Source organism: Cnephaeus nilssonii (assembly GCF_951640355.1).
Source record: "Cnephaeus nilssonii genome assembly, chromosome: 6".
Classification (NCBI taxonomy): Eukaryota; Metazoa; Chordata; class Mammalia; order Chiroptera; family Vespertilionidae; genus Cnephaeus; species Cnephaeus nilssonii.
Window position 1 is genome coordinate 106,274,363 of NC_137077.1, and position 13,477 is coordinate 106,287,839.

The following is a 13,477-nucleotide window of genomic DNA, read 5'->3' on the forward strand; positions in this document are numbered from 1 at the left end:
AGCTTTTCACCTTATAGCCTCAAAATATACTAGTAAATGGGCTTGACTTATTCATGGTAGCTATGCCAACCAGATTAGGTACTAGACATCCTGGGAAGAGCAAGTGGAGAGCAGCTGGGTGAGAGCCACAAACTGCCAAATTCTTGACATCAAAGCTCTGCAGTACTTGACCATGGACTGTGAGGACTTCAAGCAGGGTTCTAGCTGCCCACAAAGACTAGTACCCAGGCAGGAGAGGTGATTACAGAGTCGAGGGCTGGAGGGGATGCATAGTTTACATACAAGATGATCCATCTGTTTTAAGTGTACAAGTCAATAATTTTTAGTAAATTTACCAAGCTATGCAACCATCATCACAATCTATTTTAAGAACATTTCCATCACTCTAGAGGGGATTTTTAGTAACTCCCAAATCTGAAGATGAGTATGGTTTAGTCAGGTTTACGGGGCTGATGGATATGAAGAAAGAAGTTCGTATCCATTTGCTGTTGGTGCCAAGTTGGCAACAGGAAGAACTCAGAGCATAGGCCACAGAAAGAAGTCACAGCCATCTTCCCTCTGCATGAGAAGCACATGGCTGGGTTTGGCTTGGGGACCTGGAAATTTTTTTAAGGTAACTACTGCAGAAAATAGAGCTACCCAAACTAAAACGAAGAAATTCTTTATCTGCTTATAACTCCTGGCATCCTCCCTGCAACAATGTCTCAGTAGCACTCTTGCACAAATCTCTCTTTACCATGACAGACTTAAGTACTAGAGCCAAGGAATCAAATGTATTTCAGTTAAATCTTGAAACACATTGTTCCTTTCTCATGACAGCTGTATGATTTCAAAGGCACAATGGAGAGCAATGGGGTATGAATCTCAAACCTACTCATCTAAATTTCTGCTCAAACAATAAAAGCAATGAAATTTATGAAAAAAATGCTTTGACCTTTAATAAATGCATAGGCATCTTAATTGATGTTACCCATGAGACTGTAGGGTTACAGATGCCTTTTATCCTGAGACTGATGTTGGCCAAAAGCTATCAAAAAGTTTTAATCCTCCCTCAAGGATATTTTTTTCCATAGATTTCTAGAGAGAGTGGAAGGGATGGAGGAGGGGGAGAGAAAGAGAGAAACATCAATGTGAGAGACACTCGACTGGCTGCCTCCCACATGTGCCCCCACCAGGGCGAGGGAACCTGCAACTCAGGTACATGCCCTTGACCGGGAATCGAACCCTTGACCCTTTGGTCCATGGGCTGACACTTTAACCACTGAGCAAAACGAGCCAGGGCCAGAGTTGTTAATTTTTATTTAACCTATTGCACTCCGTAAGCGTCTGTAGACACAAGCAGTGAATCGCCCCTACAAGCCACGTGCACATATAAAAAAAGTTTTCCCTGAGTGGCAGCCCTGACAAACTTTAAAATCATTTTTCATGAGAATTTTCAGCTGAAAATATTCAAGAACACACAAATAATAATATATTTGTTTTTATAATATTCAGTGCAAATTGATTTTTTAAATTAAATTCAAAATATCGTGGCGTGTGGGGATGGTTTCCACTTTGGACGCGTGGCAGTTAATTGGTTAAATGTAGAATGTAAGCAAAAGAAGCAAGGAAAGGATAGTGGAATCAGAAAATTAGCACAGATTAGAAGATTAAAGGTCTAGAAATTCCCAATACACAGCTTAAATGTTTGGAAATGAATCCATTTTACCTCCCTTACCTCAGCACCCCAAGATGTCTGTGCCCAACTGGGACAGTCTGGCTTGGAGAGGGAACACCCCCAGAGGGTAAGTCTGACTTCACTAGGAGCAACCAAAAAGTCAATCTGGCAAAGGACAAAGGATTATACAACTGAAGTCTCCTCTGCTTTTTCTCTGGACACTCTGACTTCCGCCACACTGATAAATAATGAGGGCTCCAAGGTTTCTTCTGTCCTTGGCCCACTTTTTAAAAATTTCATTCTGCACTATTCTGTAACTGTCTCCTGGACATCTCTATCGGAATATGTGAGGGCACCTCCAAGTCAGGTTACTTAAAACAGAACTCCTTATTTTCTCTACCAAACTTATCACTCCCCCTGGATTGCAACCCTAGTGTGTGTCTATATATATATATATATGTGTGTGTGTGTGTGTGTGTGTGTGTGTGTGTGTGTGTGTGTGGCCCGGTGCATGAATTTGTGCATGGGTAGGGTCCGGCCAGCCTGGCCAGGGGGAGGGGACATGGGCGGTTGGCCGACCTGCCTGCTGGTCGAACTCCTGGTCGAGACAATTTGCATATTAGCTTTTTATTATATAGGATATACACTGAGTGGCCAGATTATTATGCATTCAGAGATCATAATAATCTGGCCTCTCAGTGTATATAAACATAAAATTTACTAATTAAGCCATTTTAAGTATACAATTCAGTAGCATTAAGTACATTCACAATGTTGTATAACAATCACCACTATCTCCAGAACATCTTCATCACCCCCAACAGAAACTCTGTCCCCATTAAACAATAATCCCTGAACTCCTCTCCCCTCTATCCTCTGATAACCACTACTCTACTTACTATCCCTATGAATTTGCCTATTCTAGGTACCTCATATAAGTGGAATCATATAATATTTATCCTTTTGTATCTAGCTTGTTTCACTTGGCACAATGTTTTCAATGTTTATCGGTAATGTAACATGTACCAGAACTTCATTCCTTTTTATTGAACTAGAGGCCCGATGCACAAAAATTCGGGAGTAGGCTGGCTTTCCTCTGGCCGCTGGCAGGCACCTAGGACCCGGGCTGCTTCCCTCCAGCCACTGGCAGGCACCCAAGACCCGGGTGGCTTCCCTCCGGCTGCCGGTAGGCACTGGGACCCATGCTTCGCTTTGTCTGGGCCCATTCGTCTGGAATGCCGTCTGGAAGAATGTCTGGTTTAATTAGCATATTACCCTTTTATTATTGTAGATAACATTCCATTGTATGTACATATTCATCCATTGATGGACATTTGGGTTATTTTCATCTTTTGGTTATGAGGAATAATGCTGCTATTTTATAGATTCTGCCTCAAGTTTGAAATTCCAATTCATATATCATGTTTCTTTCAGTGTTCTTTCTAAACAAATCTAATCATGCCATTCCCCTGTTTACACACTTAAAAAATACACACAACACAGGTTTTTATTGACTTGAGAGATGAAGGGAAAGAGGGAGAAACATTAATCGGCTGCCTCTTCTATGGCCCATACTGGGGAATCAGGCCGCAACTCAGGTATGTGCCCTAACCAGGAATTGAACTGGCGACCTCTGGGTGCATGGGCTGAAGCTCAACCACGGAGCCACAACAGCCAGGCTATTTACACACTTTGAAAGACCATTGTGCTGACAAACTAAACTCCTTGGCTGCCAGCCTATGCTGGCACACCCATATCACTCTCTCTCTCACCACCCACCCCATGTTTTGGCCATTCACACCTGTTTGCTGCTCCAGGACATGCCATGCTCTTGCCTTCATAGCTCACAACGTGCTTCCCCACCTGTAAGAAACATGCCTCTGATTCATCTTCATAGAAAAGAAACAGCATGTGGCCAGGCAGTTACTGAATTTCCCCAGAGCAAACAGGATGTGGGGGTGGGGAGAAGGTATGAGAGCTGTGCACATGGCCAACAGCACATTTTCCAGGAAGATTCCCCTAAACACAGGGAAGTTGAGGCAACTAGAAAGATCTCAGCCCATTTTTTTTAATGGCCCAATGGGAGACAGAAAGACCTAAGAGACATAGGAGGAAACAGGTGACCTCATAGGACTCAGCAATGAGGAACTGGAGGAAGGTCTAAATAAATAGGCTATGCTCCCTGCCCCATGTGTGTGCCGTACAATGGACACCTGCTCTCAAGAGTGTTATTACAAGTCTCATTTTCGCCATGCTTCTGTTTCCCAGCCCATCATTTGAATTCAGATGGGTGAGCCATTTCTCACACCACCTATGCACATACATTCAACCTCTTCAATCTTTTCCATCAGGGCTTCAGTTTCATATTTTCTCTGAGCCCTCCTCAGATCAATTTCGTTCTTCCCTTCCTCGTAGGTACAGTTCTTTTTTCTCCTGTCCCACAAACGCCTCCTAGTAGACTCTGCTCTTATAGGATAACAAGTTTCTCTTAGTCAGGTTTCTATCACCAGCATTTAGCAGAATGACAGACCTACAACAAACATTCAAGTCTTTATAAATAAACTAAAATTTTGGTTTATGAGTGATAGATCCTCCCTTCCCCCAACTGATGGACTGAGTATGACGTAAACTCCACCTGCAGCCTGAACATTCCTGAACACCTTATATGGACTGTACATTGAAGCACCAATCAGCACCTGCCAAATACCCTAAGCCCCCGATTCCTAAGTCCCTAGGTGCCTAATCATGTGCCTTACATGAAACCACCAATCAGCGTGTGCTGAGTGCCCTAAGTAAGCCCCATCCCCTCCTTCCCTCCCCTCAAAAGGCGCTCTCACCCGGCACGCCCTCCCTTTTTCCCTCTGGAAGGGAGCCGGCAGGGTCTTCTCTCCAATAAAGCCTGTGTCCTGGTCCCTGGTCTCCGGCCCTCTGTTTCATCTTTCAATGAGCATATACTTTCACTGTTCAAGTGAAGTTGTATCTTTAAAAAGCAGTAGAAATACTTGTGGGTTCAATATTTTATTTGAAAAATCATATGTTAGCTAGGTTGCTAACTTCCAATCCTCCACTGTATTAATTCCTTGAGAAAGAAGCAATAAATAACTACCAGAACCCCATCTGTTCCCTGCCCGAGAAGGAACACGCCTCCTTAAAACCAAAGGGCTACCTGTAACTAAGAAAAGCCTCATGTCAGAATATGTAATAAATGTGTACAAACCAATAGGGGGAAAAAAAGACACTAAATGAAAAATGGGCAAAAGACCTGACTAAGTACTTTACAAAATAAGACATTCAAATTGCCAAGAAGCATCTGAATCAATATCGTTAATCATCAGGAAAATGCCAACCATTACTATACACCCATTAGAATGACAAAAATAAAGACAGATAATATCAAGAATAGGCAAGGACATGGAACAAGTGGAACTCTCAGACACAGAGTAGAAACTGGTACAACTAACTTTGGAAAACTGTTTGGCAGTAGTTTAAAGCTGAATGTAAATCTACCATAAAACTCAGCAATTTTATTCTTGGGGATACATCCGAAAGAGATGAATGTCCATGTTGATCAAAAGACAAGAAGAAGAATGTTTAGAGAATCTTTATTCTCAATACTCCCAAACTGGAAACCACACAAAGATAAAAAATAGCAAAATGAGAAATAAGCTGCAGTTATAGGCAAACAATGGAATATTATGCAGCAGTGAAAAGGAGTGAACTACTGAAACATGGATGAAACTCACAGATCAATGTTGAGCAAGATAAGGCAGATACAGAAAAGAATATATTGCACAACTCCATTTATATGACGATCAAGAACAAACACAACTCAAATCTATGGTGCAGGAATCAGTCAGAATAATGACTGGGGAGTGTGCGTAGTACTACTGTCTGGGAAAAGGCAAGAGGGACCTTTGGGATCCTGATCTGGATGGTGGTTACACAATATGCCAGATAGTGTTGTGTCAGCTTGGTTAAGCTGGGAAGTATGAATCCCGGAATCTCCAGTTAAGAATTAGCCAAAAAAAGAACTTGCGTGAGATTTAGAAGATGGAATTAAAGCAATAAGCATTGCTCTCTGAAGGTATTAGCAGTCCAATGGAGTGGGGGACAAAGACAGGGATACCTGGCAGGTTCCAGCCTGCCTTGCTCTCTTGCATACTATACCCAGCTCTTCTTTCTCACTGCTGACCCTGCAAACCGACAGCCCCAGGCCCACCACCAGAAATCTGGCAACCCAGAGGCAACACCTTCCCTTAGAGCACCCCAGAAGCTCCCCTTTGTTGGTTCCATTTCGGCAATGAACGTGCCTGGCTTCTCAGATTTCCCTGTAAGTTCTGTCTTGCCCACCCATGCCAATTCGTCAAGCAGACTGGTTAGCACTCCTCTCTGAACTCCAGCCCACCCTCCCCGCCTACACTCTAACCTTCACTTCCCCAACTCCTCCCACAATTGTGTAAGGTCTAATTCTTATAATAAATCCCTTATCCCACCCGGCCAGTGTGGCTCAGGGGTTGAGAGTCGACCTATGAACCAGGAAGTCACGGTTCAGTTCCTGGTCAGGGCACATGCCCAGGTTGTGGGTTCAATCCCCAGTGTGGGGTATGCAGAAGGCAGCTGATCAATAGTTCTCTCTCATCATTGAGGTTTCTATCCCTCTCTTCCTCTCCCTTCCTCTCTGAAATCAATAAAAATATATTTTTTAAAAATCCCTTATCCCTCAAGTTTCATAGTGGCTTGACTCCCAGTTGAACCCTGTCATACATATTGATGTTTATACATATAAAAATTCAAGTTGTACACTTAAAATTTGTAGTATTTTAAGAAAATACATTACACTAACATTAAAAACATAGTAAAAAAAAATAATAATAATAACCCCCAAATGGCATCTTTTCAGTATCCTGAGTAAACACTAATCTGAGGACCATCTAGCAGACACATGAATGGAATCTAGGCTACATCTCACATACCCTAACATAGAGCTGCTTGGCATAAGATCTGGCAGACAGCTGAACGCCCAGTAAGTGTGGCTTCTGACCAGAGCCAGGGTGGTTCATTTTAAAAATAGCACATAGGACACATGCTCCCTGCCTGGCAAGCTATCAATTCCCTGGAACCAAGTTCCATAGTCCAGAGTGAGCTTTCCCTTTTGAAGGCCAACTCACAAAATTCAATGTAAACCTGAATGCAAATGAGTTTAGGGTCTCTAAATGGGCAGAAAGGGTCATGTGGGGGTAGGGAGACATGAGTCACAAATCCAGCCTTTGGCCCTGACCAGGTAGCTCAGTTGGTTGGAGCATCATCCCATATACCAAAAGGTTGCAGGTTTGATTCTCGATCAGGGCACATACCTAGGTTGCTGGTTAGATTCCCAGTCGGTTCACATACATGAGGTAGCCGTCTCTCTCCCTCCCTCCCTTCCCTACTCTCTTTCTAAAAAATTAGTAAAAACATATCCTTGGGACAGGATTAAAAAAAAAATCCAGTCTGTGGCATTTAAAGCCTGCAAACCAGTGATGTCTACTCAGGTAGACAGTCCTCTGCATCTGGGTATCCACACAAGAATAGGATGTATGGCCCTAGCCAGTTTGGTTCAGTGGATAGAGCATCGGCCTGCGGACTAAAGGGTCCCAGGTTCGATTCCGGTCAAGGGCATGTGCCTTGGTTGCGGGCGCATCCCCAGTGGGAGGTGTGCAGGAGGCGGCTGATCGATGTTTCTAACTTTCTATCCCTCTCCCTTCCTCTCTGTAAAAAACCAATATAATATATTTTTAAAATGTGTCTACTGAGACTGAAGAACTAAATCTTAAAAAAAAAAAAAAAAGGATGTATGCCCTAGCTCCGTGGTCAGCAAACTGTAGCTCGCAAGCCACATGTGGCTCTTTGGCCCCTTGAGTGTGGCTCTTCCACAAAATACCACAGCCTGGGCGAGTCTATTTTGAAGAAGTGGTGTTAGAAGTTTAAGTTTAAAAATTTTGGCTCTCAAAAGAAATTTCAATCATTGTACTGTTGATATTTGGCTCTGTTGACTAATGAGTTTGCCAACCACTGCCCTAGCTGGTTTAGCTCAGTGGATAGAGTGTCGGCCTACAGACCAAAGGATCCTGGGTTCGATTCCGGTCAAGGACACATACCTTGATTATAGGCTCCACCCCGGCCTGGGCCCTGATCAGGGCTCGTGCAGGAGGCAACCAATCGATGTGTTTCTCTCACATCAATGTTTCTTTCTGTCTTTCCCTCTCTTTTCCACTCTCCCTAGAAATCAATGGAAAAATATCCTCCAGTGAGGATTAACAACAACAACAAAAAGAATAGGATATATATCGGTGCATACCCAAAGTAGCTGTTTTCCAGGCAGAAGACCAACATGTCTTCTCTGCTGCCTTTTACTTCATTCAGCAAATTATTTATAGAGTGTGCAGTATATGCCAGGTCCTGTGCATGGCATGAATTTACACTGATGAATGAAAACACAGTGCTCCCCTCCTTGGGGTGTGTACTGTCTGGTGGAGAATACAAACAATAAACAAGTATGCAAACAAGCATATAAATACAAAATATGAGGGCCAGGAACATAATGCACAGGTTAAATTGACTTCGAATAATAGGAGGGGACCTACAATAATGTGGTCACAGAAGCTTTTCTGAGCAGGTAACCTAAAACAGAGGTCTAAAAGATGAGAAGAGGGAAGAAACAACATGTGCTCAGTCTTGAACCCTTTTGCAGATTTCCTCTCTAGCTGATTCTCAATACCAGCTTCCTCTATAACGAGTGGAGTGAAGTCTTCATATGTGATCTCAACTCTTCCACTATGGAGGCAGCACTTTATGCTTCTCAAAGCAATCCTACTACGCCTCACATCATTCTGAGTATGGAAGGCAGACCGAATGTCCACTCAACAGATGAGCAGAATAGGTGTTGAGAGAGATGAAATAACTTCTTCTGAGGCACATAACAAGCGACCAGTGGTAAAATCCTCTCCATTACCTCCCTTTACTTGGGAGGTAATGGAGAGGATTACCTGATCACCAGCCTGATCACCCCCTAACCCCTCCCCTGCTAGCCTAATTGACGCCTAACTGCTCCCCTGCCAGCCCAGTCGTCCTTAACTGCCCTTCCTTGCAGGCCATCTTGTGGTGGCCGTCTATGACCACATGGGGCGGCCATCTTGTGCAAGGGCGTGAGGGTCAATTTGCATATTACCTCTTTATTATATAGGATATCAGATGTACAGCACAGAGGTTAGACACTTATATAACTTACAAAGTGATCCCCCCAATAGTCTTAGTATCCACCTGGCCCTTTCAGGGCAGACCAGTCAGCCTCCACCCATGCACCAGGCCTCTATCTACATTAATAAAAGGGTAATATGCTAGTTAGACTGGGAGACCTTCCAGACAAAGCCATGGTGACGGGGCTGAGGCAGAGGCAGTTGGGGCGATCAGGCCAGCAGGGAAGGGCAGTTACGGGCAATCAGGCTGGCAGGCAGAGAGGTTAGGGGAGATCAGGCAAGCAGGCAGAGGCAGTTAGGGGCAATCAGGCAGGCAGACAGGTGAGTGGTTAGGAGCCAGCGGTCCCAGATTGTGAGAGGATGTCAGACTGCCGGTTTAGGCCCGATCCCACAGGGATCGGGCCTAAACCGGCAGTCTGACATCCCCTGAGGGGTCCCAGATTGGAGAGGGTGCAGGCCGGGCTGAGGAACACCCCCTCCCCGTGCACGAATTTTATGCACCGGGCCACTAGTAATTATAATAATACTAGAGGCCCAGTGCATGAAATTCATGCATTGGGGGAGGGGGGGAGGGGTCCTTCAGCCTGGCCTGCACCCTCTTGCAATCCAGGATCCCTCTCACAATCTGGGACTGCTGGCTCCTAACTGCTTGCCTGTCTGCCTGCCTGATCGCCCCTAACGACTCACCTGCCTGCCTGATTGCCCCTAACCACCTCTGGCTGCCTGCCTGATTGCCCCTAACCACTCGCCTGCCTGCTTGATCACCCCTAACCACCTCAGCCTGCCTGCCTGCCTGCCTGCCCCTAACCACTCACCTGCCTGCCTGATCACCCCTAACCACTTGCCTGCCTACCTGATCGCCACCAACCACCTCTGCCTCGGCCCCCGCAGCTTCATCCAGAAGGACGTCTGGAAGGTCTTTTGGCTGTCTGGTCTAATTAGCATATTATGCTTTTATTGTTATAGATTATAGACTATATTCCCTATTGCTGTACTTTACATCCCTGTGGCTATTCTATAACTACCAATCTGTACTTCTTAATCCCTTCACTTTTCATTCAGCACCACAACACCTTTCTCATCTGGTAACCCTAGTTTGTTCTCAGTGTATAAAAGTCTGTTTCTGTCGTTTATTTTGTTCTTTAGAGTCTGCATATAAGTGAACTTACAGGTATTTGTCTTTCTCTGTCTGACTAAATTCACTTAGCATAATATCCTTTAGGTCCACCCATGTTGTCTCATATGGTAAGATTTCACTCTTTATTATGGCTGAGTAATATTCCATTGTGTATATGTACTATATCTTCTTTAGCCAATCATCCTTTGATTGAAGCATTTAGTCCATTCACATTCATAATAATTACTGATAAGTATGAAGTTACTGTCATTTTATTGTTTATGGATCGTTTTTGTAGTTCTTCTCTTCTTCTCTTCTCTTGTATGTTGATGACTTCCTATAATTTTATGTTTAAATTCCTTTCTCTTTATTTCTTGTATATCTCTCTTGTAGATTTTTGGTTTATAGTTACCATGTGTTTCAAATATATCAAGTTATGTTTATAGCAGTCTATTTTAAGTTGATGGTTGCTTGAGTTCAAATACATTCTAAAATCACTACCATTTTTACTTAACCCCTCCACGTTTCTGTTTTTGTTATTATTTTTTACTTCTTTTGTGTGTGTGCATCCCTTAATTTACTGTTGTAATTATATATAATCTTCCTACTTTTGTTACTTGAGCTTGTATGTGATATTCTTTTTTAACTTTTTATGTTGTTGTTAATCCTCATCTGAGGATATTTTTTCTGTTGATTTTTAAAGAGAAGAGAAGGAAGGGAGAGATGGAGTAGAGATAGGAAAAGAAGGAGGGAAGGGGGGAGGGGAGAAAGAGAGAGGTCAATGTGAGAGAGACACATCGACTGGTTGCCTCCTGCACACTCCACGACCAACCAAGGCCCAGCTGAGGCCCGGAGATTAAACCTGCAACGCAGGCACGTGCCTTTGACCAGGAATCATATTCATGAGCTTTTGGTGCATGGACTGACACTCTAATCACTGAACAACACTGGCCAGGGCTGTGTTTTCAAATAGGGTTTCAAAGCAGTGAAGGGAGTGGGGATTAAAAGGAAAACACTTTGGTTATCCTATCTAATAAAGAGGGAATATGCTAATTGCCATCACTCCATCACAAAGATGGCTGCACCCACAGCTGACACCAAGTTCCCATAAGGAGCCTTAACGAGCAATCAGCAGGGACCTGAGGCTACGCCCTCCCCCACCCCCGTGGGGCTTGACAGGGGACCTCAGGCCACATCCCCCACCCGGCAGGGCTTACAGGGGACCTCAGGCTGCACCCCCCACCCGGCAGGGCTTGATAGGGGACCTCAGGCCACACGCCCCACCCGGCAGGGCTTGATAGGGACCTCAGGCTGCGCTCCCTGCCCTGGCGTCAGGCTGGGGGACCTCAGGCTGCTCCCCCCGCCCCAGTGCCAGGCCGGGGGACCTCAGGCCGTGCCCTCCACCTGGTGGAACTTGACAGGGGACCTTAGGCCGTGCCCCCCACTCAGCGGGGATTGATGGGGGACCTCAAGGTGCACCCCCAGTGCTGGGTCGGGGACCTCAGGCCATGCCCCCCACCCAGTGGGGCTTGACAGGGGATCTCAGGCCATGTCCCCCACCTGACGGGGCTTGATGGAGGATCTCAAGGCACGCTCCCCAGTCTGGGCTGGGGGACCTCACGCCACGTCCCCCATCCTGGCACCAGGGGACCTGAGGCTATGCCCCATGCCTGGCAGGGCTTGACAAGGGTGGGACTAGCTGGGTCTGGATCTAGCCCAATGGGGGAGGGCGGCCGGGTCTGGGTTTCAGGCAATTTTGAGGTGCATGTGGGTGGGCGGGGACTTGGACTCTGGGTCCCGTGGTATGCCCCAGACTCTGACAGGAGGAAGGTTTTCATATACATTTTACTAATTTTTTTTCATCTCTGACACTTTTTAAAAAATATATATTTTTATTGAATTTTTACAGAGAGGAAGGGAGAGGGATAGAGAGCTAGAAACATCGATGAGAGAGAAACATCAATCAGCTGCCTCTTGCACATCCCCTACTGGGGATGTGCCTGCAACCAAGGTACATGCCCTTGGCCGGAATCGAACCTGGGGCCCTTTAGTCCCCAGGCCGATGCTCTATCCACTGAGCCAAACCAGCCAGGGCTCATCTCTGACACTTCTATTATAGAGAAAGGGCAAATAGCAATATTAAATTATTTCCTCTAATTAATCCCCTTTTAATGTGCATGAATTTCGTGCACCGGGTCACTAGTATAGACATAAGCTAAAATCTCTACACAGAAATTAAAAAGCCTTACTTGTGCACCACAGCTTGTTATTTTCAGTTCATTTTCCCCCAGAAAATATGGACCATATTATGAATGAAGCTGTTTAGCTAAAGTTAGAATGTGGCAGTGACAGAGGGCACAGGGCTCCAGGGGAGTAGGGGGTGAAGAAGAAAACTCACAGAACAAATATTGTTTACAACCACAGAGCTAAGCTTAATGTGGTCTCTCTGCCAATTCAAGCATATTATTACATTAGGTCCTGAACAATAAAGTTGGAGGCAGGGAGAGCATGGCTGACCTGGCCCACGCTTTGCTAATGGCACAAAGGCAACAAACATTCCATGCAAAGTTCACCCTGACAATTGTGTGTACCAGCCAGCTCTCCTGAGAATCCACTGGCCAAGTCTGCTGGACACAGCCAGGCAGCAAGGAGGACAAGCACTCGGCTCTGATCAAAGGCCAAAGCAACTGGATTTCAAGAGATGGGCACTATACAGCTCACCTACAGCTACATAAGAAAACACAGCATTTGTAAATGAAAACAGTGCATCTGAAAGTGTTAGGAGATGCCTAGACTTCTGAAGGTCTGATGCTGGGTCTTCACAGAGTTATCTGAGGATGGAATGGGGCACACCATGCTGATAAATCACTGTGCTATTTACTTCTGATGTCACTGCACCCCTCTAAGCTCTTAAAGCTTACTATAAATGATAAATATACTATCAAATTAAATATGAATTAAATAATGAGTATGAATTAAATACGAATGTCTCAATCATGAGCAGTGAAACTTAGGGTCCTATTTTTTTAAAGGTATGACTAGATGTAAAATTAAGATTAAGCCAAAAAATATATGATCTAATTATTAACTTCAGAGTTAATCTAGCCATTAGATCCATTTCCCCTGGTTCTGCTTGGCCTGTAGTGGAGTGAGAAGACTGCCAGCTGATAGTCTTTATTTTATTTTTTCCCATCACCATTTATTCCCCCTATACCTCCTCCACCCCCCACCATAACCTAAATCTTAAAGCCACCCAAAGGCTTGTATTCCCTTTCTCTTATCAACTAATGTACATGAAAGTATAAATTTCAAATGACACCTTGAGTATGGCTCACCCTGGCTCCTCTGATAGCAAGGTTCTTCTTGACTGGCACACCTGAAGCAGGAGTGCCAACATCTGCTGTGCGCCTTCTGAGCACCGATCCACAATGAATCGTGGGAACAGGACAGTCACTTGTTATGGGAAAA